Source organism: Schistocerca gregaria, chromosome 3 (genome assembly GCF_023897955.1).
Source record: "Schistocerca gregaria isolate iqSchGreg1 chromosome 3, iqSchGreg1.2, whole genome shotgun sequence".
In the NCBI taxonomy this organism is placed as follows: domain Eukaryota; kingdom Metazoa; phylum Arthropoda; class Insecta; order Orthoptera; family Acrididae; genus Schistocerca; species Schistocerca gregaria.
Window position 1 is genome coordinate 234,387,241 of NC_064922.1, and position 27,034 is coordinate 234,414,274.

Below are 27,034 nucleotides of genomic sequence, written 5' to 3' on the forward strand. Positions count from 1 at the left end.
GACTGAACACACTAACCATCCGGGATATTTTAACCAAGACCATATTAGTGTGTTGGTCTACATTTAGTACGAAAAAAAGCTATTGATTTATTTCACTGCCATAAAAAGGGGATTACAGAAGCGTCCGATTCCATCCATCTGCTTTAACCCATGACATCATCAATATTGCGGAAATGATCATTCTCAGCGTCTCCATTATAGCGCCTATGACGTCACTACATAAACACGACCAAACACGAAAATACATATAAATAAGACAATAATATCTCTCTCCAAAAATATAATCAAACTAACTGGCCAAGCGCGAGAAAATAGGGGGTTTTAGGGCAGGGACAAGCCAAATATAAACATATACAAACACACACCACGATCTCAAACACAAAAAGATGACAAAAACGAAGGAAAACAACCCCCAACACCCCCCCCCCCCCCCCCCCACACACACACACACACACATACAAAACTCCCTCAACTAACCACCCTTGGCCTGTACATCTTACTAACTGCCCTAAAAAAAACGCGAAAAATTCATTACTCCCTAGGGAAGCTCTCCCGCCAGCGATAGTCATCTAAATGATATTTAACCGCCCCCCAAACCTCCTCTATTGCACTGGTACACGCCCCAGTTTCGTAATTTTTGAACTCTAAGCTATGGTTTACAACTAAATGATCATAACTCCTCTTCCCCAATCCCCACATGACGAAAATGCATCTGACACTACAGTACTCCCCTCCTCTATATACCCTTCAGTTAACCCCACCAATTACGTCTTAGTACGCCCTTCCAAAACCCTGAAAACTCAATTCACATACTCACCCTCCGAAAAAACAGCCCTTCCTTCCCCTGTCTCCACACACAAGCACACACACACACACACACACACACACACACACACACACACACACACACCCATAAACCGACCGAAGACTTGCCCCTCCCATACTTTCTCTTCTCAAATTGAAATTCGTCTATCTCGACCACCACGCGCGGCCCACCCAACTTACCCCCATACTTCACATATTCCGAACACAATCCTAGAAAAATAAAACCATCGAAAACCGTCCTCCAACTCACTCCAGTGTCATGCGCGCAAAAACTGATAGAGGACCTATAACAAACATAGCAAGTCATTAAAACAATCTCTCTCATGGCCAACCTAGATTTCTCGAACCAAGTACCGAGTCTGATAAGCGCCTAAGATTTCCCTTTTCGTTTACACAATGCTCGTAAACCGTACACCTATGCACCATCGCCCCAAAGCGAGGTGGCGCAGTGGTTAGCACACTGGACTCGCATTCGGGAGGACGACGGTTCAATTCCGTCTCTGGCCATCCTGATTTAGGTTTTCCGTGATTTCCCTAAATCGTTTCAGGCAAATGTCGGATGGTTCCTTTGAAAGGGCACGGCCTATTTCCTTCCCAATCCTTCCCTAACACGAGCTTGCGCTCCGTCTCTAATGACCTCGTTGTCGACGGGACGTTAAACACTACCCACCACCACCCAAAGCGTGCTTATCTGTAACTACAAGCTGGTTCACTTAGACCTATTACACCATCTGTGCAGGATATAACTGGTGCACATGCGCAGTAGACGGCAAGAACACGAAACCCAAATAGAACCGTCTGATCTCTTGTAAAGTCGTTCCCTCTATCGCGCGAAACACATTGGGGGGGGGGGGGGGGGGGCGTGTGACACATTCGAACGTCATTCGTTCAACTTATTTATGTGAGCTCAAGGTTCTTATTTAATAAGAAACTGTTTTTACCATTATTTATTAAGTAATTGTTTTTCACTTATATAGATTACTACACACCTCCTTGTGCGCATGCGCAAATCATCGCTAGCTAGTGCTCATGCGCTGATTGACGGTAGTTTGTCTATTCTGGCACGCGGGTAATGTGTCCTAATTTTCGTAGTTTCACCCGTTCCACTGCTAGGTGGCTGTCGCGCTATACCAGTACCTTTCGCGGCGGATCGTCCTGTAATACCTGCTTAATACCCGCTTAACAGTCCCTGGTTCGAGACGCAGGAACTCTCGCCAACCTCATGTTTTTCCTGTACACACTACATTTCACAATCTCTGCTAATAGTCCGAACCTCTGGAGAAACTTTATCAAAGACGTCATGTCCTCACCAATCTCCGCACACAACATCGCGCTATTTTATTTCGTAGTCGTATCTACACCTAACTAAAGAAGCCACACAATAAATTAAACGTCTTACCGCGCGCCACAAACAGCAAACCAGTAATACCTGTCGACAACACAATTACATGAACAAAAAAAAAAGTTAAATGATAACTCACTCAAACCAGTTTCTGTTTTTCAATCACAGGCACTGCTAAAATCTGCGCTCTGCCAATACCAAAGCTCAAATGAACCCAACACACACACACACACACACACACACACACACACACACACACACACACACACCACTAGAGGACACCATCAACTGCAACAAGACGACGTCTACAAACACAGCCAACTCATAAACTAAACTTCACGCGGTAATGACATCACAAACCGTTATACGTATATTGATGGCCTATTTGTAAGGGGGGGGGGGGGGGAAGGAAAAGGAAGGGCTTGCTTACGTCAGTTGCTTTGGGACATTACGCGGAATTAACGGCAACGAATGAAAATGTACTGTACCAGGATCCCTTGCTTACTCCATGATTTATGTGACAGAATACAGAACCCTGTTCTGAGCCTCTATAGTTGTTTTCATAATTTTTATATCTGTTAAAAATATAATTTGGCCTTCGACACTGCTGCACCATACAGACATATTTTTATAATGTATCTACCAAAAAAATGTTTAGTGGTAGCTATATAAACAGAAGCGAAGTCTGATGACTAATTGTTGTCGGAATAACTGTAAAATATCCTTATGGGAAGCTTCCAAAATATTGAGTTTTCTATGATATATTCACACACAATATGTATGTGTGTGTGTGTGAATATATCATAGAAAACTCAATAATTTGGAAGCTTAGGAAAATGAAATTTACAAAATGGTTCAAATGGCTCTGAGCACTATGGGACTCAACTGCTGTGGTCATTAGTCCCCTAGAACTTAGAACTACTTAAACCTAACTAACCTAAGGACATCACACACATCCATGCCCGAGGCAGGATTCGAACCTGCGACCGTAGCAGTCGCACGGTTCCGGACTGCGCGCCTAGAACCGCGAGACCACCGCGGCCGGCTGAAATTTACATATTAATATTTTACTCTCATAACATAAAATGTCTTACTGAGTGTTTAACTGACTAAATCATGGAATTTTTATAACTTCGTTCAAAACTTTACTACCTAACGTATATACTGCTTTTCTGAAACGATATGTCTTCCCCATGAGAAAACGAAACCACGCTCTACTAGCATTTACCTTTGTTGCGACACTTGTTGCAGCTAATTTACTGCAATTGCGATGCATGGGAGCTGATGTTTGTGGCAAAATCAGTTTCATTTACAGACATCACATTTTCCGTCTTTCTAAAGAAGTCGTACAAAACCGATGCATTTTCGATGGCTCTTTCATGTGGTGGTAGCAAAAAAACAATGTTTCGTTGCACGTAAGTTGTAATGCAAGAACCACCAAATACATGCGCCACCCTTTCAAAATCATGAAATGACAAATGGCGTCCGACCAGTCTGTTCTGCATCAGCCAATGACAACACAGGTGACTGCCAGTTATTAGCAAATTTAAAAAAAAAACTGACATAGAAAATAATTTTTACCACTGTAACAGTTATCACAAAATAAATGACTGGTCCATTTTAGCAAGTTGCACCGCTACACACGGCAACAACACACAGGCGCTCGTTCAAATTTCCTTTGATGACCACCTCCCGAGCGAACCCTAACGACGGCTAACGGAGACGGCCGAAAACACTGGCCGCAAGAGATCTTTCGCGAATGTTCGGCTTCATTAGTTCACGCGTAATGCGTAGACTAATCTTCGGTTGTTGTGCAAGCAGTACAGGAAAATTAATTGGCGGATATGCTTGCTGTTATGCATTTGAAATTTTTATGACGATTGGGAGTAGAAAAGAGCGGTTGTAACAGGGATGGTGATGGAATGTGCTTACAAAAAGTTCAACAATTAGTTGATGATTTTCAAGGATGTGTACCATGTCTAACAGTGTGTTTAAAGAATCACCTTCAAAGAAGAAGCAACGTGCTCACAATAAATATTACATCAACAGTAGGTATGAATTTGATATAAAGTTTCTGTGTTTGCGGTCTAAGGAATATAAGGAGATACTAACTCTGCGAAAGGTTTACAGAAGTTTTCGCATTGATATGTGATGTACCAAATAAACTCTTGAGAAAAATTCTTGTATGTATGGTTTCAGGTGTAAACAAAAGTACTGCATGACAATTGGAAAAGGTACCCAATTGCCGACTACTGAAATGAGGTCTGAAGCGTTAATTTGCCTTTCAACGTGACCACAGTTCACGATGGTAGTGCTGTATGGTCTACCGAATGTCGGTTTCTGTGTAATTCACTTTCACAGATGTTTCATTAACAACAATATAGGTGAATATGAAAGCCACAGAAGAACTCGGGTGCACAATATGTGATTCGAGGTAATGTATTATTACTCTGATGACCTGTACCAAAAGCATTGGGTTGCAAGAAGGGAGCCGCAGTCACAAGGACAATAAAGCAGATGTTATTTGCTTCTTGTCAGTATCGTACATATAGTTAATGGCACTAAGTTTGTTGTACAGGGATTTGAATGTCTGAATGAGCTTCACATGGCTTTTGGTGTTGTGCTGTTATTAAATACTTTCTTCAGTTTGGTCAATGTAATGGGGACTGAAAGTCAATGAACTCATCAGTAATTATATGTAAAGTAATTTAAATGATCAATACAGTACATTCCTTTTGTACAAAACATGTAACCCTTCTCAGATTTAGAATGATAAACTGTATGAACTAACCTGAGATTTACGTGACCTAATGTAGTGAACCCTCACCCTGTTGTCTCCTATATTATTAAGAGTACTTTAGTAGAGTGGAAAATTTTAAGTCACGGTCTGATTTTTGACAATATTCACGCTTTTGATTGCATTATGTTTAGAGAAATAATTTGACTTCTTAAACAAAAAAGTTTTTGTTTTTCAGTTCATGTCAGAATCCCAATTCCTGTTTCCACTATTAGGACAATGCCACTAACAGCAAGGAATATTTGATCTGTAAAAGAAACAGACACAAAATTAATTAAAAGGCACATTTGCTGGTAACATATGAACAATCTGTTCCATTTGTACAGTTTGTTGGACATCCCATTTATCTGCACACTTTGGATGTCAGATAGCTGAGTTTTGAGGTGCTGTGAATGATTATCCAGACACTCACTACTTTGTATCTAACTGTACCATGTGGTAATGTTGGAAAGCATCTGTTGGATATCAAGCAGCAGGCATATCCAAACTCAAAGTGAAATTTTCATGAATCTTCCCTGGCAGATTAAAACTGTCCCAGATCGAACTCAAACATGGGACCTTGCCTTTCTTGGGCGAGTGCTCCGCCAACTGAGCTACTGACGGCACTGGTGGAAGTAAAGCTGTGAGTATGGGTTGTGTGTCATGCCTGGGTAGCTCATTGGTAGAACACTCTCGAGAAAGACAAAGGTCCCGAGTTCGAGTCTCGGTCCGACACACAGTTTTAAACTGCCAGGAAGTTTCATATCCAAAATCATTGCTCCACTAAAACGGAAGTTTGAATTATTGCACGGGCAAATCAGATCATTTACAGCATGACAAGACTATCTCCGTAGCCTAACTGAGACCAATCGAACCCTTAAATGCAATTCTGTAAGTAACTTCGGAAAACTGATAACCAAAACTATACACAACTTACTGTTAAACCATTGGTGAATAATTTTGATTCGTATTAATGTTTCTCTCACAAACGTTATGTTGCTACGTCATTCTCGACATCTGGTTCATTGTTTCTTCTCTAGTGTAAGCAACTTCACTGGATTTTTAGTTGCTGTCCCTGGTTGGGAATTTCACCTGCACTCACACTATAAAGTTGTTGAGCAACCACTTCTCATAATCCTCCTTGGAAATCCACTTGTACCCATTCGATTACATCTTATATTATTTATCATCTCTTTCCTTCTCCTTGTGGCTAGTACACTTGCCAAGTGCCTAACTAATGTACCATGCTTGCCATGTTCTATGGGGCAAGGCATGTTTCATAAAATAGTGATAATTGTTTTCATCTGATGTGGACATTTCTTCTCATTAGTTATGAGACCAGTGGCTTTTATTTTATTGCATACATTATAATAAATAGCTTTAATTTGCAAGTGTAATTTTTTTGTTAAAAAAGTTATGAGCTGGCCATACTAGATATCTTAAACGGATATTTCAAAGAATAGAAATGTGCACATCAAAATTAATCCTATAATTACTTCATCTCTGCATAACTACTGCAGCCTACATTTGCTTGAATGGGTTTACTGTAGTCAAGCTTAGTCCTTCCTCTACAGTTTTGGCCCTCCCCCAACAAACACATCCCTCCATGAACAGGTTGACTATTCTTTTATGCCCCAGGATGTCTTATCAACCAGTGTCTTCTTTTAGTCAAGCTGTGCCCTAAATTTATTTTCTCACCAATTTGATTCAATACCTCCTCATTAATCGACTGCTCTACCCATCCAGTCTTAAACATTCTTCAGCAGCACCACATTTCAATCACTTTTATTCTTTTCTTGTCTGGACTCTTTATTGTCCGTATTCCATTTAATACAAGGCTATATTCCTGATAAATACCTACAGAAAATACCTCTGGACACTTAAATTTGTATTTGATGTTAACAGGTTTCTCTTTTCAGAAATGCTTTCCTTCATATCGCCTATTTGCATTTTACATATTCTCTAGTTCTGCCATCTTAATTTCTTAATGAAATTCCATTACTCTTGCTTTGCTTGATATTCATCTTAAAACCTCGTTTCCAGGCATTATCCATTTTGTTCTTGATCTTCCAAGTTGTTTACTATCGGATGACCTTAAAGTTTTTATTTCTTCATTCTAAATTTTAATTTTCTTTCCAAATTTTTCTTGTGTTTTATGCTGCTTGCTCAGTTTAAAGATTGAACAACACTGTCACATTCCATTCTCAACTGCTGTTTCCCTTTCACGTCTTTCGACTTGTACAAGTTCAGTCTGGTTTCTTCATATCGGTAGGATGTAAATTTGTGATCATTATTGAACATGCCATTGATGAGAGAGATTCATTGTTGCTATTTGAAATCAGGCTGGATATCTCCAGTTGGTTTTATTGCTTGCATCTATCCCGTTTACACGTTACATACAGCAGTCAAGATTTTTTAGTCTTGGCTTTGTGACTGATTTTCTGTGTGGTTATTTGCAGAGAATGACGGATTTCAAGAGATAAAAAATAAATAGATGAGGACCAAATGAATGATGGGTAGATGACATAAGAAACACGTCGAAACAATATGGGTGCCTATCACTGAAGATGCAGAAGTTCAGAGGGAATCCTATTCAGCAGTGTCAAATGGCCACTGCTGCTTGTGAAAATGATGAATGACAATGGTTTCAAAGTTACCGATAGAGCAGTAGTGAATAAATTCCACATGCAAAATACTGACGTAACTTGACAGTTATTGGAAAGTGTAGCCTGCTTTGTCAGGAAAGGTGTCTTTCATTAACATTACGACTGCATACAAAAAAATATTACACTATCTTACCTTTTTTCTTTTGAGCTGCAGGCTCAAGTAAAGAAAACAGACTGTTCTCTTAATTTGCAGAAAGCCGATAAATATACACTACACTGAGAACACTTTTAGTTTCTCTACAAATTTCTGTCCTTGACCAGTTTCATTTGTAACACTCTCTCTCTCTCTCTCTCTCTCTCTCTCTCTCTCTCTCTCTCTCTCTGGTTGGCAACAGGACTGTGATGATGATGAACTGAGTTGGTGTCCCTCCATAATGAGTGATGGATTGAGCTCAGAAAGAGGATAAGATATTAGTATTATTTTCATTTTATCCATTATGAATGACAAACTTCAACTGTGATTGTTATTATTCTTTGCATTTCTGTCATTTGAAGTTTTCCAGAAAAAAATCATTACTGCCTGGAAGTGTGCAGTGAAATGACAGGTGTTCCATTAATAAATCGTATTTCTTTTTTACTGCACCCCTACAGTATTTTATTTAAGTATAACTTAACAAATACTTTTTAACAGTCTTTAAATTAGGTTCAAATTTTTGGCAGTTTATGATGAAATTATATTCCTTAGTAGAAAATATTGGTTTGAGTTTTATATTTATTCCTTTTTTGGTAAATGTGGGTACAGTATAGATGATAATGATGATCAAAAACTCAGGGACAGAGCAGTTTCTGCAATATTTATTAAAGTTATTTATTATTTGCATAACTGAAAGGACAATATTCTCATGTAATATAGTTAAAATCTCCAGGGATTCCAAAAGATCTTCGCAGTGAACCACATTCCTATTTCTTATTGTTGTTTTCATGGTCCTTTTCTGTAGTTTGAAAGCTCTGTTTATATTTTCTGCATTTCTTCCCTAGAAAAAATCCATTGCTAAGAATAATATGTACATATGATTAATATGTAACTAAATGGGACTCATATTGCATTGAGGGCAAGTCTCTAAAGGAATAATATAAAAACTAAGAAAACTCCTCTCAAACAGGCCATAAAGGCCCAAACGATACCAACTGGCCGTTGTGTCATCTTAAGCTCACAGGCGTCATTGGATGCGGACATGGAGGGGCATGTGGTCAGCACATCGCTCTCCCGGCCGTATGTCAGTTTACGAGACCGGAGCTGCTACTTCCCAGTCAAGTAGCTCCTCAGTTTGCCTCACAAGGGCTGAGTGAGTCCCGCTTGCCAACAGCGCTCAGCAGACTGGATGGTCACCCATCCAAGTGCTAGCCCAGCCTGACAGCACTTAACTTCGGTAATCTAGGAATAATATGCTGTGTTCTTTTTATGGAGGCCTATACCCATTTATAAACTACAGAAGCTAACACTGAAAAATACTTAAAAATGTTATTAGACTGTGAAAATTTTTAGAAATTAAGGGGACATGTAACAGCTAGTTATCTTTTGCACATATGGCTATTATATATGTGTATGGTATGTGTGGAGGCTTTAAACTATATTTGATGATGGGTCAGATGATTCTAGGCTACATGACATGTTGTGCGACTGTTCTATTTAGTTCTAAGAGTGACACTGCCACATCTTTAACTTCAAAATTTTGGGTGTGTTAGGTGGTCTGTGGAGATATTCGTAGCATAGGGATTTAATTTCATTGATAATATTTTCTGTCTCAACTGAAATGCATGGCCTTTCTTTTCTAAATGTTCTTTGTGACTTTCTTGTGTATTGGGTGATAATAAAGGCCTTCGAGGGCTTTGCTTAATGTATTTTGGTTCTAATATGAATTTTGCTTCAAGTGTAGCCATATATTAAGTTTGTGTTATATCTACTTGTTGCGCATTAGATGCTAGGTATAAATCTCATATTTTCCTATTCCTAGTGATTCTGGCTTATTTAATGGAATATTTTAATCAGCAGTATCAGAGGGTCAGGCAAATCAAAGAGTACACATGTAATACACTTTTCCTTATCAAGAGCAGCAGGTACCACTTCGGTAACTGCTGTTGTGGTTGGTTCTGTATTTCTGCCATCTCAGAACCCAAACTTTGATACACTTTGAAGGTTGTATTTATCCAGGTAATTTATTACTCTGTCCTCCATAACTGATTCTCCTTTGGCATTATCTTTCTTTAGCAGAGGCATAATACTCGCCTATTATAAATACTCTGGAAAATGAGCTGATGTGAATGACTTATATTTGGTAAGGTAGCGTATACACTCTGTTTGCATGATTTCAGTACATAGTTCGGTGCTTTGTCTAGAACTGCCAACATTATTTCTTTTACTGACTTTATAGGTATGTGGTCATGCACAATGATTTAAAGGTGTTATATCCGTTTTGAGAATTTGTGTTGTAATTTCTCTGTGACATTTGAAAAATTGTTATCCACAATGTTTGCTATGTAGTATGGATTATATATTACTCTGTCTCAATCCCTTACCCGCCTGTTACCACCTTTGTTTTGTCGTCCTGTTTTTCCCATCCTTAGCTGCCTTTACTCTGTGTATTGTATACTGCTCTATCATAAAATGACTTTTTGCATCAATCAACACCCTCTTATTAGTTTTTTGCAGTAGATATTTATGAGCTCTGGCTTACTATGACTCATGGAGCCAAAGTTTTCAAGTGTGTGGGAAAATTATCTGTTGGATTCTGTTATCGATTTGTTTTTGTGAGACATTGCTAGAAATATGGGTACTTTAGGAAAAGTCTTTTGAAAGTTCAATGTAAACAAAATTGAGAAAAAGAATGTTACTTTTACATTTACATTTGTCAGTCTAGATATTGCATCTCAACTTTTGTTTGCTAGTTCTCTTGAAAAATTTTGTATTTTTACTGCTGATAATCCTTTTGTATGCCTGCAGTTTAAGGTTTTTTTTTCAGATGCCTGAATTTACTGTTATTATCAGGCAGAAAGCATCTGAAAGTCCAAGATCTTTCACAGCTAGATTAGACATTTTCCTGTCCAGTTTATGGTGTTTTCTTCCGGGGAGGCTGTGGCTGACACGGGAGTTTTTTTGATGACGTATTGCATACTCAGCTAGTGTATTTGCATTACAGTTTTGAGGCATGCACATAAGTTTCTCATAGATGTTTTTGATGCCATCAGCATGTCTTTAATTAATTACTGTTTGTCTTTTCTTATCTCTTTGAAACTGAAAGCGAAATTTCTTGCTTCGTTTATTATTCATTTGCTCAATTACATGACCCACTCACCTCCTTTTCATTCTCTTTACACCCGTAATAATTCTATTCTTTACAGATCGGAATGTTCAGTGAATTAATTGTTCTTGTTCCTTATAATAATTCCTAACATGAATCTTTCAATCACTAATTGTGTAAACAACAGTTTTTGAATGTTTGTGTGTTATAAGTCTATGTCTCACTGCCATGTGGCAAAACTAGCAATACACATTGATGCTATGCATTCTTTTTCAAACACATCAGAAACTCAGTTTTGAACACTATTCTATTGCGTTGTTGAGTTTTATCAAATGAAACCATATGTATGTGTTACTATTGCCTACTACAAGGAAAATTGAAAAGTAAAGGCAGATTTGTAAAATAAATTTTTATAGGGAAAATTACATTGCAAGTAACATAATTTCTTTCCATAATTTCCCAAAACCTCTTTACATGTGGTCTCTTTATTGAGGAGCTACCTACTTCTGTCCTGGAAGAAGCTTTGTGGCAATGTCCTAAATCCACACCTGCACCACATCCACAAAGCCATCATCTGATGAAAACTTGGAACTGTGGTGGTACTCCTCAGACCAAAAAAGTGAAAATCACTGAGAGCTAGGTTATTTGTTCCAGCATCTCAAAATCAAACTTCTGAATGCCCTTGATTCTTTTTCTGCTGTATGAGGGCAAAAATCACATCTGCTGAAGGCTTCCCTCTCCTTTTTGTTTGGATTTTGTGTGTAGGCACTTATTGTATCTCTCAATAGCTATCACTATTTACTGTTTGATCTTTCAGATTGTAATGACCCTTCGTATAATAAACGCCGCGGTTATGTACTTTTGGCTTTCGAATTTTTTTGGTGTAGTCAGAGATGGGTGTATTCACACCATGCTTATCACTTACTCTGTAGTCCCTAGTGATGGACTCACAATTAATCTGGAGGTATTTTGCAGAACACTTGAATGTGCTTTCCCCATTTTCAGACTCAGTGAGCACCAAGATTGCAATAGTTTAAACAGTCATGGGTGATTGCAAATGATAAACCATGGCTATGTTCAACTCTGGCATGATGGTCACCAGGAACCATTCACACAACTGTTTTGATGTTCTTGTCCGATTTTGAAGAGGATGGTCAGTCGAACTCTGTTGCAGACATATATACGTCCACTTCAAAGTAATTTTTTCATTCTTAAATGTTTCACTCAGTTTGACAACTACCACCATACTGTAGCTGCCTTTTGCTAATAAGTCTTGCAGGTTTAGCCCATGCAGTTCCAGAAAACACGTGATTCCCCTTCTTTCTTTTTTGCTGCACGTTGACAAATGGGCACTCACTAGAAAATAGTCTGAAAGCACTAGGAGTAGAGACATTCACTGAACCAACATAACTATTGCACAGGAATGACAGTGAGATTAAGGCATGTCATTGTTGAGTCAATACTGTGGGACAGGGGAAAAAATGAAATATGTTTCCATGTGTTGATGTGTGGAAGTTTTAAATTAATGGGGAAGTGGTAGAGATTACTGATATAATTTGAACTCTTGATGCAAATTAAGCCATTCACAAAGGGTGCAGTTCAAAGTTTCACACCAAAACATGTTGTGTCAGTTTGAAGGCATGATCAGAATGTTTGTAACTTGTGTAACAGTGGATAGCAGAAAACTCCCGTAAGCCAGTCTGCTAATAGTATTTTGAGCATTGCCATCCAAATTATGAAGCTACTGATGCAAATACATTGGTTTTGGAAAAAGTTTGAATTATTAACAAAACACCCTTTTTCCCTGTTATGGAACTTTATTATTACGGTATGATCTAAGGTTCAGATTGTAAGCCCAAAATCAAAGTCATACAGCAATAATAAAGCAGTGAAACATGGCACAAAAGTGCGTCTCTTAGTTAAAATGATAGAGAATGTTTCACGAAGAACCTATAGCTAATCCGTTAAAAGTTTGAATTAGGTTCAGATTCGTACTTATGTATTATAAAGAAGGAAATATTATCCAGTAGATTTGGTTGGAAATCGTGGCATGCAGCGTACGCCATATACGATTCAGAAACCCTTCACGATGGAAATCATCTCTTACATCAAATAATTACTTTAAAATTCCTCTGACGCAGTGATCCCTGAAACACAACATAAAAATCAAACTCACATTCATTGTTTATGTGGCATAACTCTTAAGTGGGCAATTTCAAAGTAGTTAACAGGTCTACATTTTCTTCATAGTCTTTTCAACCTACAACATATATTATATGTAATACATAGAAGACATAGTAAAGCTGGCCTCTACACAACAGTTTGTCCAAACACCATAGTGTTTTGTGAAGTGTGGTCGTATTTGAGGTGGTATGCCTTTGTCTTCATCCAGTCTTCACACATTGTACACAAATCAGTGGCAGATGCGAGGGGGGGGGGGGGGGGGGGGGCGAGGGAAAAAAAAAAGTGTCAGGAAAGTTCTATAATCGACTAATGAAGGAGTAAATTTTCAACCATTAGACTTCTAGTCTGATATTTACCCAGTGAACCACAAAGTCAGATGCAATACATCCAAAATTCTATATGTACACCTTGTTACTTCTTATTTCTATGATTTTTTAATTAGAAATATAATTTTTACCATATTGTGATATGTTAGAGTATTCTGTATACAATTAATAATTAATTTCACGCCTTCTGTAAATAGTACATGTATAATAATAAATTTCTGCACTCTTATGAAAGATTCTGTTGGTATTTGGATTTCACAACAAATTATAAATTATTGTGGAACATCAATACTGTGTGTTTAAGATTTAATATTGATTGCTCCTTTATGTAGGTAGTTACAACAAAATATCAGAATTCCATGCCTGAATCTTTAGTTTTAAATTTTGCAGTCTAAGATATATAGTAATTTACACAGATTATCACAAATAGATGACTATTTTAGCATGAACGTGCAAATGCTAAATGCTACTTAAATATAGGCCTACGTATACAGTATCTGCGTGTGTTTGGGAAGGGATAGGGGCAGATCAGCAGATTGCGTAGCGTATGACGAGTAAAGGAGAAGGACCGAGGATCATAGAACGAATAGTTTTGGAAATTAATTACTCCGTTACCGTATGGAAAATGCTGAACAGTAATGACACATTTGAGGTATCGGCTGTATCCTTGATATTTCCATTATCGTCTCTTGTTCTCTCTTAGTTTCCACATTTTTTTCCCTTATTTATTGCGCACTTTTACGTTTGCACCATAGTTAATATATATGCAAAACCTTCGTTTTTGAAAAGGACCTCTTGCGCTTTGAATCAAGTCAAATACGCTAAAAAGGATACCTCATGACGATACGGTACCGGTACACTACAATATTTAAAATTTGCTTCGAAAATTAATAACTGTTGTAGTGTCCGAAGCCACGGTTTTCGGAGGATTAGTTACACACACACACACAACGCGTATGACTGTCAGTCGCGAGTAAATTCCGTTTTAACTGCAGTTTATCCTTACAAAAGGCACGGAGATTGGACATTTACGACTTTCTAGACCATGTGTCGTCTGTGAACCCCTTTTCTCACTTGTATTTCAGAGAATCGTGAACATTTCACACGACCTATTGAAAATTTCACACGACGCACTGAGGAATACGAGATGTGCCTTTCTGGCTGAAGTAGTAAATTTGGTAAACGCTGTTGCCGTGTTCTGTTCGTTCATGTATCTTACGGTTTCGTCGAGGAATGCGTAGTACGCGATGTAATACAGCATTAAGACATTACGAACGTCGGCATATCTAAGTAGAAAGCGGTGGACAGCGTTTATACTCCTCCGAGGCATGAACGTGATGTGCGCCTCCATAGCTCAGCGGTTAGAGCACTGGTCTTGTAAACCAGGGGTCGGGAGTTCGATTCTCCCTGGGGGCTAAACATTTTTATTGTTGTTACTTTGCATGGTTCGGTAGACGTTGTTCTCTGTGTACTTAAAGTAAAACTTCGTTGTACTTAAACTTATTACACAAATTTGTAAGTAGCCCCACTTCAACGTTTATTCTTGGAAATATGCTAACCCACGACACTGGAAATCCACTATGTTATCATTTCAACCAATAATCTTTTTCGTGTATCATCGATATATGCTTTGCCCGTCTTTGCGTATCACAATTTTCTGTAGTGTGCTTCCAAGTTTATCGTGCCTCTTTGCAGATCAGATCTTGCGTTAGGTCACCCATATTGCTTGTTTCCAAATGAGGGGCAAAAAACACATTTTGCTACATAATTTAGAAACAACTGTAGGAACGTGACATTTATTTATATAACATTTGACAATCGCTCTGTAATATTCCAATGAAGTGTTAAAGGGATGTTTAGCAGTGTTCTTTACTTCTGAAATTTACTTTTCATTTTAATGAAGAAATACAGCAACCACCCCATTTTTTGATTACCGTTATTTACCCCCTGACATTTTTCGGGGTTTCATCCATCTTCTATTGGCCTAATACATTTAGATCTTCGTTAGGATAACTTTTTCGTGTACAGCATTTTGAACGGAGCAGCTGCCTTTTGCTCTGTAACTTACAGCTCCTTTCCCAGCCTTCATAGGTCTATAGGCATAACAAACGCTTTAGGTTGACTGACCCAGCGCAGCATTAATACTTCCGCGTGGAGAAATGAATTTGCTCGGAACTTTCATGTCATTAAGTCCATATAGTCTACCATACTGGTAGTCTGTTGCACTCCCGAAGTTGCACGAAGTGTTCTTTTAATGGTTTGCTGGCTAAGATGACAGGTGAAATAACTTACTTTGTTATTTGCTAACAGAAGAGCTGCCTGGTCTGTGGAAATAAAAGTGTACTAAACTAGTTGAAAACTAAGAACTGGTAGTGAGGCTGGTGGGTTACAAGCACAGAATCATTTAGGAATTTTTTATAAAGAATTTGAAATCATTAATTTTTCAGAACGAAATCACACAAGGTAATATTCAGTATTAAAAAGTTATGTGCACTGTAACAGAAAGCTGTTATATTGCTTTGTTTACATCTGCAGATGGAGTTGATAAGGATTTTAAATTTAGTGAATATACCACTTCGATGTATTCTTATCGAGCGGCACTTTACTGTGTAATCTAGACGGCGAACCACGAAACATAATGACGTTTTCTGTATACACCATTCCCAGATAAGAAAGAAGTATCAGTGACAGAAAAATCGGGCTGGGTGATATAATGTAACAATAATAAAGTCATAAATTAGTTCGTAGAAAGCATTTCAACTACCTAAACAGTGAAATAATATAGTATTTTAATTGATTCACCTGTAGGCTCTTGATGAAACTGTGTATATTGTAGTGATTAAACGAAGCACTTTATTGCCTTGTTTCACAAAGCTGTGTTATATTTGTACCTCTTATATTTCGGGTTGTAACCGCATCTTCCAGTACACACCCGATTCCAACGGTAGCAACTAAGAAAATATAAAAATATTTCTACTTCTTAAACTGCCACTAGGCTATCAGTAATGTTTTGCGATATATTGTTGATGGTTGGATCCAGAAACCGAAACGATACTTCGCAAATTTTGTAACGAATCTTGACCGTGCATTCATGACGGGTTGAACGCCAGCTGTTTGACTCTTGTGCCGGGCTGTTTGAATTAGACGAATATCGAGATGGCTCATTTGAAAAGGACAAGACTGATTTATCTCTCCATTTTTATGCTGCCCGAGCTTGTATTGCAACTCCACGTTGACAGGAAGTTAAAAAGCTCATGCTCCCTCCTTTTCCACAGCGGTTGTATCAAAGTTGTGCCGGTTTAATGCAACTCGGAGCCCGTAGACACTAGTGCATACTCTCAATTTTTTTTTAAACACAGTGCAGTATGGTGACATAGCCTATAACAAAATTTTATTCCTATAATTCCGCGAAATTGACGATAGTGAGAAAGTGAAAGTTAGTGCCGGTATTACTGCATTTGCTTCCCTAAAGTAAAAAGTTTTGTGGATGTGGTGTTTTATAAGCAAGCGAACTGTTTCCGGAACTTCAACTCGTGACATTAACAGACTTTTTTCCGTCGGTTTTTGGCAGAACACGATAATAATAGACTCGTGAATAGCAAACACTTCCCAGAGATCTGAAAAATTATATTTGCTTGGTCACTAAACGGCTTTTGGCTTCTTAAGTGCTTATTAGACTGTGAATAACATTGCTCAATATTTCACGTTTAGCAGTAGTATTGAACGTGTAGGGATGAGATTGAGAGGTTGTACAACAACTGAGAACGTCAAACACTTTTTAAACATATTGCGCTGCCAGAATATACTGTGGCGTTTGTGTGCAATATTGACAATATCCTTGACTGTTATTCGCTTGCTACACAGACCAAGGAGGTTAGGTTAGAACAGGTTTGTTGTTATTGTATCGAAAATGAGTGCAAAACGAGATGAAAGAGGATTATTATTACAGTGCATAGAGTGGTACATCAGCGCAGATGCGTACAAAAATAGAAATGTTAAGAATGAGTAAACATTTCAAGTTTTCGATAGGACTGCCAGTAGCAAGATGTCACAGCTTAATTTAATTGCTGACTTGGTGGAACTGCGTCTCTCATTGTAGTATTTTGTTTTGATGGTGGGAATGTGGGCATCTGCGAGTCATCCCTGGCGTTGGGATGGCGCGGTGAGGGGAGGGGGGGGGGGGGGTTGGTGTAACGTAGGGCATGGTAATGCCAGCGATGGGAAGGTACATTTCCACTAGTGTATCACACCTTGGGCCAATCGCTTCTTTAACCAATTTTTTATCTTTTTTCTGCTTGTAGCAAAGTAGATCAATAATCACATCAGAGGAGTCTTTATTGTTCAGTACTCAGAATCACGCTATTATTTAACATTATCGACAATATTGTTAAACAGTCTGGGAGAGAACGTCAGTTTATTGCACAGTATTATTGTGCAGTATTATTGACAGTCCAGGAGTCGCCTTAGGCAACTGGATGTCACAAACACAAATAAAATGACATGCAACTCACCCAGATAATATTCGTACAGAAGATACCAAAATGCTGACATGATTGTTTACATAGGGAGGCATTATACTTCACACAGAAATCGTTATATTAACTAAAAACGGAAACCGAGTTTCTTATGTGGAGAATTTTAATCCGTTTTTTGTAACTAAAACTTAAACGAGGAAAAAGGAAATTGACTTTGGTCCTTTAGTGCCAGCTTACGTTAACAAGAGCCCGCTCCATCAGCAATACTGTCCGGCTATAGTACAGTAATACTGCATATTGCAGGAATGTTGACTGCAACATTATTGTGGCCACACGTTACCATCAAATATAGTCCATGTAAATCATGAGCGACCTGTGGTGTTAGGTGTGAGAGCAAATCAACAGACGATATATGGTGAGCTTTGTTAACAGTCTAAAGCTATTTATTCCTATCGACATATGTGGTGCAAGTTCTTAATAATGGGTAGCAGACCATATTGAAAGAAACAAATAAATAAAAATATTGTAATAATTTGTAAGAAAATTTAGTTTAATAAAATAAGTTACATCAACTGTACTCTTCAGACGGTCGAGTAATTCCGGATCCGAAGAAGGCAGGTGCTGACATGTGTTTTACAGAACTATTGGTGTAACAAGTCATGGTTGCAAAATAATTGCACGAATTATCTGCGGAAGTGTGGAAAAATTGGTATACCCCGTCGTGTGGAAAATCAGCTTAGGTCCTGTAAAAATGTAGCAACATGCAAGACAGTACTAACCGTAAGACTTATCGTGGAAGAAAAAAGTCAAACCTATGTTTACAGTATTTCTAAATTTAGGGAACGATTTTGACAAAGGTGAATGGAAAAAACTCATACAAAACACTAAGGGTATGAACGGATAGCAGTAGTTGAGAAGGAGGTGAGACAGGGTTGCAGCTTGCATGCAATGTGATTCAGTCTGTAAGCTGAGCAAGCAACAAAGGAAACTAAAGAGAAAGTTCGAAAGGGAACTGAAGTTCAGGAATAAGAAAGAAGTACTTTGCAGTTCGTCGATGACACAGTATTTCGGTCAGAGAGGGCGAACGACTTGGAAAACCAGCTGCACAGAAAGTATAATGGCTTGAAAAGAAGTTATAGGATGAATACCAACAAATGTAAAACAAGTATAGTGAAATGCAATCGAATTAAATAAGGTGTCTCTGAGGGAACTACATAAAATTAGATACTAAAAGTACTCGATGAGTTTTAATTTGAGCAGCAAAGTAATTGACGATGGCTGAAGTAAGAGACATTAGGATGCAGCCTTACAACAGCAAGAAAAGCGTATCTGAAGAAGAGGAATTAGTTAATATCTAAAACAAATGTAAGTACAAAATTCTTGAGGCTTTCTTGGCTACTAACTGACATATTGCTTGACGGCTTCTGTCACATGTTTTCCAGCCGACATTTGTTTAACGCTTTTCCTGAGGCTCCACCGCGGGAGGCTGGCATTGTTAAAAGGTTCATCCTTTATTGGTGGTGGCAGACTGCATTGGCGGAACCTTTGACAATGTCATCCACTTGTGCTACTGAAATTCCAGGTAAACTGAGAGGGGACTAGTGGTTCCGCATAATTACTGTCACATTGTACCCAGTTTTATATGACCCATTAGTCATTCTTGTTCTCGGCCCATGAACCATGGACCTTGCCGTTTTGGGGAGGCTAGCGTGTCTCAGCCATGCAGATGGCCGTACCGTATGTGCAACCGCAACGGAGGGGTATCTGTTGAGAGGCTCAAGAGGGGGCAGCAGCCTTTCCAGTAGTTGCAGAGGCAGTAGCTTGCATGAGTAACTGATGTGGCCTTGTGTAACATCGACCAGAACGGCCTTGCTTTGCTGCTACTGCGAATGGCTGAAAGCAAGGGGGAAATTACAGGTGTAATTTTTTTCCCGAGGGCATGGAGCTCTACCGTATGGTTAAATGATGACATCCCCTTGGGTAAAATGTTCCGGAGGTAAAACAGATCCCCATTGGGATATTCGGGCGAGTACTAATGAGAAGGCTGTCATTTGTCAGGAGAAACAAAACTGGCGTTCTACAGATCGGAGTGTGAAATGACAGATCCCGTAATCGGGCAGGGTGGTAAGAAAATTTAAAAAGGGAAATGTATAGGTTATAGTGGGAGTTAGTGAAGCTCAGTGTCAGAGGAACAAGACTTCCGGTCAGGTGAATACACGGTTATAAATACAATATGAAATAGGGGAAATGGAGGACAAGGATTAATAATGTGTAAAAGAAGTAGGAATGCAGATTAGCTACTGTGAACAGCACAGTGAACACATTATTGTAGCCAAGATAGACATGAATCCCACATCCAACACATTAGTACGAAATTTATATGTCGGCCAGCTCTTCAGATAAAGAGATTGAAGAAATGTGTGGTATCTGCCTACTCGTCCCTTACAGGGTGCCAAGGAAGCTGTTGTATCAGATAACTAGACAACAAATAAGCGAATCATATTAATGAAGATACTACTTGCTTGAGTTTCTACATGATGGGTCGCAAGCAGGTAGCGACAAGCAAATAATCAGTGTCCTTTGATAGATACAATTTCCATGCAAGTTAACCACACTAGTTCAAATCACTGCGGCTCTTCTAGTGCGTCTCTTCTAGTGCCGATTAACTAATACGGCCGCAGCTAGGCAGCGCGTCGCTTTTGTAGATGCCGTTACTGTCGTGGTGACGTCATAGTCCGCGTGCTATTGGCTGACGTCGTCTCACAGCCCTCTATTCTGTACCGTTCTTGATCGTCGCGCTTGTCGTTACGCCGGAACAAAATGTATGATGGGTAAAAGAAATTATTCTGGTAGTTAAGGGAGATGAAAATTCAATAGACATGGGGTACTGGAATTCGACAGTAGGAAAAGGAAGAGAAGGAAAACTACTAGGTGAATATGGATTGGGGTGAAGGAATGAAAGAGGGAGCCGACTGGTATAATTTTATCATAGCTAACACTTGGTTTAAGAATAATGAAAGAAGGTTGTATACATGGAAGAGACTTGGAGGCACCGGAAGGTTTCAGAGTGAAGCACGCGAATGGGAATACAAATGTCTAAAAAATGAGATCGACAGGAAGTGCAAAATGGCTAAGCAGGAATGGCTAAAGGACAAATATAAGAATCTAGAAGCATATATCAGTAGGGCAAAGACATGCCACCTACGGAAAGTTAAAAAGAGAACCACCTGTATCAATAGCAAGAGCTCAGATGGAAAACCAGTCCTAAAAGAAGAATGAAAAGCGGAGAAGTGGAAGGAGTGCATAGAAGGTGTAAATAAGGTAGATGTCAATATTGTGGAAATGGAAGAGCATGTACATGAAGATGAGATGGGAGATAGAACACTGCGTGAAGAATTTGGCAGGGTACTGAAAGATCTAAGTCGAAACAAGGCCCTGGGAGTAGACAGCGTTCATTTGGAACTACTGATATCTTTGGGAGATCCAGCTATGACAAAACTCTTCCATCTGTTGAGCAAGATGTATGAGAAAGGCGTAATACCATCAGACTTCAAGAAGAGTGTAATAATTCCAATTACAAAGAATTCAGGTGCGGGTCCTGAACTATCAGTTTAATAAGTCACAGTTGCAAAATGCTAACATGAATTATTTATAGAAGAATGGAAAAACTGGCGGAAACCGACCTTGAGGAAGAACAGTTTGTATTCTGGAGGTATATAGGAATACATAATGCAATACTGACTCTATGTTTTCCCATACAAGGTTAAGACAAGGCAAATCTATTTTTACAGCATTTGTTGGCATAGAGAAAGCATTTGGCAATGTTGACTGAAATACTGTCTTTCAAATTCTGAAGGTAGCAGGAGTAAAATACAGGAGGTAAAAGGCTCTTTACAACTCGTACAGTAACCAGACGGCAGTTTTTTGAGTCGAGGGGTATTAATGGTTGAGAAGCGAATGAGAAGATTGTGCTCTATCCCTGATGTTATTCAGTCTGTACTTTGAGCAAGCAGTAATGGAAATCAAAGAAAAATTTGGAGTAGGGATTAAAGTCCGATGAAGAAATAAAAACATTGAGGTTTGCCGATGACTTTGTAATTCTGTCGTAGACAGCAAAGAACTTGGAAGAACAATTAAACAGGAAGGACCGTGTATTGGAAGCATGAACACCAAAAAAAGCAAAAGGAGGATAATGGGATCTAGTCGAATTGAATCAGGTAATGTTGGTGGAATTAGATTAGGAAATGAGCCACTTAAAGTAGTAGATGAGTTTTGTTATCTGAGCTGCAAAATAACTGATGATTATCGAAGTAGAGAGGATATGAAATGTAGATGGGCAGTGGCAAGAAAGAGTTTCTGAAGAAGAGACATTTGTTAACATCAGGTATAGATTTAAGTGTCAGGAAATCTTTTCTGGAGGTATTAGTATATAGTGTAGCCGTGTATGGAAGTGAAACATGGATGATAAACAGTTTAAATAAGAAGAGAATAGAAGCTTTTGAAATGTGGTGCTACCGAAGAATGCTGAAGATTAGATCGGTAGATCACGTAACTAATGAGGTGGCATGAACAAAATTGGAGAGAAAAGAAATTATGGCACAACCTGACTAGAAGTAGTTTGGTTGGTAGGATAGGGGATAAAAATCGTAGAGGGAGACCAAAAGAAGAATATAGTAAGCAGATTCAGAAGGATGTAGGTTGCAGTAGTTACTCGGAAATGAAGAGGCTGGCACAGGATAGAGTAGAACAGAGAGCTGCATCAAACCAGTCTTTGGACTGAAGACAATAACAACAACATTCCTTCCCTAATCCGATGAGACCGATGACCTCGCTGTCTGGTCTCCTTCCCCAAAACAAGCAACCAACCACTCTCCCCCACGGAAGAGCAGAGTGACTGCTAGGGGCACTCTGCTGTTTTTCGACTTTTGGTTCCTGGTCTGACCGGAGGATGGATGGAGGCTATGATGGGCTATGTCATGTAGTTTGCGAAAGTTGAAGAGGATGAGGTAAATTATTATTAATATTACTAATCCGTTCTTTTTCAATAAAATTATTGTCAGGGTTAAGTAGCAACCATCTTTTGTAGTAATTTTAAAGATAAATTCAATAGTTAGAATCCAGTAACAAAAAGTCGATCTTGAGGTGCCCTTGGCACGTTTCGTTTTACTGGAATTCTGCCATCAATTATCTTGCCTTGAATGATTAACGTAAATCAGTTTGTCAAATACTAAACGGATTTTCTTTGTAGCATGGGTCTCACGTAGTGTGTTCGATGCAACCATGTGGTCTCCACAGACAACGTAATATGATACCGATTGTAATACGATTTAAGGTTAGGTATTTTGGGTGTGAATTGTGTGAGATACTCAAGTGAAGTGCTGTGTGAAAATCTTTGCTGGTCATTCATTATCTTCACACTGCGACGTGAGTAGAGCTTCAAGGAGAAATGACAACCTGCCTCCTAAATTACTTTCAGTTAGGAAATGTGTGTGAAGTTTAATTTTGGAATGAAACCGAGAACGATCCTCATGAGTAAGGAAGCGCCATTGATTTCCAACTACCCACATGGAGGTGAGTGCACAAATCAGTGAGCAAATCACGTACTTGAGGTAATTCACTGTAGAATTTTCATACGTCTCGCGTGAAGTTTCGATTATGCTCCACGAACGATCGAGTAAGGTTAGTTCCAGTGTACCGCTTTGACATCCAATGTGCTTTTTGCTGCACAGTCGTTGCAAAATGATAGTTCTTGTTGAAATTCATATTAGGACAAATACCTGCGTGTGTAGAATTTAGTAAGATTATAAGTTTCACATGCGCAAAATTTAAGAATATTTTTATCTGCTTAGTCCCAATTCCCATATTATGGTATTTCTTTGCATGTTCCCGTCAAAAAGAAATAGTGGAAGTAACTAAGCTCAGTTGCTATTAATTCAAAGCATTTCCAGTAGAATCAGAATGAATTACGAACATGATAATCACGTGATAGCTGTAGAAAGAACAGTAATTACATAATATTCCTTCTCTGCTCTCGTGCATGTTTTAAATTAAGAGACCGCTACGTTAGAGATAGGCACCACCAGCGCGAAAAAAAAGACTGTTCTGTTCTTACATGAGTCGTGACTTAAACGTGCCACAGTGGATTGCATATTAAATCAGAATCTTTGATTTCGTAGTCTAATAATTTCATCCCCCAAAATCATTCCTGACAGGAAACCTGATTAGTTATCCCAATTGATGAATTGCAATAATCAGCAAACAATTTTGAAATTCAAAGAAAGATAGATCGTGTCTGACTGCAAGGCAGTGGTTGCTTAAGCCTTCTCATGCGTTATCCGTTGTGCAAAGATCAACAGTTTGTATTTCACTTAAATCAGATAATTATTTTGGGCCGACCCCTTCTTATGCAATCCAAAGCATCATATCAAGGAAGGTAATAAAATTAAATGTCCACAATGGAAAGCAAATAAATACAGTGTGGGAGTAATCTTCCTCTGAGTTAAAACGCAAAGAAATAAAGTACAGCCGACGTTGCTAAATGCAAAGAAGCAAACCAGAAACGAACGGTAAGTATTCAATAGCGTTAAACAAAGGACGTACGAAGAATGCGAGATACCAGCCAACAGGCGACATGTCAACAAAGTTAAGTGTTCAAAAGTCCTTTTTGAAGGTATTTGACTGGAGTGTAACCTTATACGGAATTTGAGTGTGGACGATGAACAGTTATGACAAGAAAATACACTGATGGGAAAAAATCGCAAGACCAAAAAGTAAGTAATGTAGGGTACTGAAATTTCTGGATTACATTTGTCTAGGTAACATATTTAAGCGATAATATCAGTGTAATGTGATCTTGAGATAAGCCATTACAAAAGTGAAATGCTGGTACCGTAATAACCGTCTGAAGTCCGGTCTTCTTGCTATTGTACGTTATCGTGAACACCGCTGCCCGCTACCAGGTACAGTGACTACATTCCTGCCAAGTATCTCTGCAGTATCGCAGAGGGCACATTCAGCTTCTGGTGGCCGTATTACACGATCACGTCCAAGCTCCGTGAAGTGTTGTGAAAGGCGTTTTTGTCATTTTTTTTTTTAGGAATTCTTGACTAACATAAACCCACCACGTCCAATCTAAAAGGTAAACTAAGGCTCACGCCCTTTACAACCTGTATTTAAAGCAATCCTAATTTGCATCCTCTTACGCGACTGGCGAGAAATTTTAATAGACATCATCTTTTAGATGTAAAACTCTGCTACCAACTTTCCTTTATGTCGCACAACTCCTTCTTGCTGTTGCAATTTGTTTCCGTCTGTGTAATAAGAGCTTTTTAAATGTGGTCCTGCAGAATATTGCTGAAAGTTTTGTGGGTACATCGAATAACTAAAGAGGAGATACTGGATCGAAATGAGGAGTAGAGAAATTTATGACACGACGAAAAGAAGGGATCGGCTAACAGGACGTCAAGGAATCGTCAGTTTGGTAATGGAAGTTAGATTGTGTTTGGGGGGGAGGGGGGCATTGTAGAGAGAGACCAAGGCTTGAATACACGGAGCGGGTTCCAGTGGATATAGTGCAGTAGTGAAGCAAATGGACGGGCTTACATAGGATAGGTCAGTGTGGAGAGCTGCACCAGACCAATCTTTGGGCCATACACTACAGCAAAAACAATTTTGTAATTGAAACTTCCTGGCAGATTAAAACTGTGCTGGACTGAGACTCGAATTCGGGACCTTCGCCTTTCGCGGGCAAGTGCTCTTCCGACTGAGCTACCCTAACACGACTCACGCCCCATCCTCACAGCCTTACTTCTGCCAGTACCTCGTCTACTACCTTCCAAACTTCACAGAAGCTCTCCTGCGAACCTTGCAGAACTAGAACTCCTGGAAGAAAGGATATTGCGCAGACATAGCTTAGCCACAGCTTGGGCGATGTTTCCAGAATGAAAAGGAGTGCTAGTTCTGCAAGGTTCGCAGGAGAGCTTCTGTAAAGTTTGGAAGGTAGTAGACGAGGTACTGGCAGAAGTAAAGTTATGAGAACGGGGCGTGAGTCGTGCTTGGGTATCTCAGATGGTAGAGCACTTGCCCGCGAAAGGCAAAGATCCCGAGTTCGAGTCTCGGTCCGGCACACAGTTTTAATCTGTCAGGAAGTTTCATATCAGCGCACACACCGCTGCAGAGTGAAAATGTCATTCCATTGTTGTAATTTTCTGTTCAAAACAACATATGTCTCTCCCCAGAGCAAAGGGGAAGTGCAGTCCAAGGCGAGAAGGCTGTAACATGTGCTACATGATGTGATGTTGCATGTGAAAGTTGCTGGATTTGGACGGGTTACTCCTGTAACTGAAATATCAGATCTGAAGATGGTTCTGAATGAACCGAAACCGATCATATGAATAAAATAAAAAAAAATTGCAATCTAGACGGATTTTAAGTAACACTACATGGGTAAGGTTTGTATGGTGTCAAGCATCCTGCCGAGATGGAAGTCAATATCCAGTAAACAGAACGCCTTTAGTTGCGCCCATCGCCTTCACTAGAATTTCTGCACATAGGTCCTGATGTGAACGCAGGATATTGGTAGGAAGGTTAGAGGTGAAAGTCCTTTTGGCACAGTGGAGCTCCAGTGGATAAGAGTGGATAGGAAATCATATGTCGCGTACTCACAGGAACCATCCTGGGAATTACTTGTAGTTAAAATGTAACTATAATTGTCCAGAGGGCGATAAGAACTACGACCCTTTGTAATAGGAGTCCAGCGTGTAATCACTGCTAAAACTAGCGGTGGTCAGGTTTCGAGGGGTTCTTTAACTGGCTGGCGACTGTTTCAGTTAGAGATCTCCCTGAGATTTGCAGATTTCTCCTACCTGAAATTTCCAATTTCTCTGGACAAACTTTTCGTGAAAATGAGAGCAAGTTTTAATTTCCTTTTTGTAATGGCCTCAAATGAATTTGAGTTGGCATGTCACTTATTATATGTATATTCCAAGTTTAGTTTGGATTGAAACTGTGATATCCACGCTTTGATTCTTGTTCAGGAAGGAAGTTCGAAAAGTCCTCCATATTCACCTCTATTCTGGTTTTACACTCCTTAGCTATGTCTTCTCCAAAGATTCGGATACTGTAAACCACCACCTTCAGTATGGTACCTGCATATACTACTGTAAACACGAAGCAGAATCTTTCTGATCCCAAGCCCAGGCC

General features: G+C 39.2%; 1 protein-coding gene and 1 non-coding gene across 2 annotated transcripts in view; one reads left to right on the plus strand and one right to left on the minus strand.

The window, feature by feature from the left end:
• The window catches only part of LOC126354685 (uncharacterized), a 1,729,166-nt gene that overhangs the window by 466,743 nt on the left and 1,235,389 nt on the right, over positions 1-27,034 (minus strand). The window lies entirely within an intron of this gene.
• Trnat-ugu (transfer RNA threonine (anticodon UGU)) lies at positions 14,702-14,774 on the plus strand. The gene has a single exon. It is a non-coding gene; the product is annotated as a tRNA-Thr (tRNA).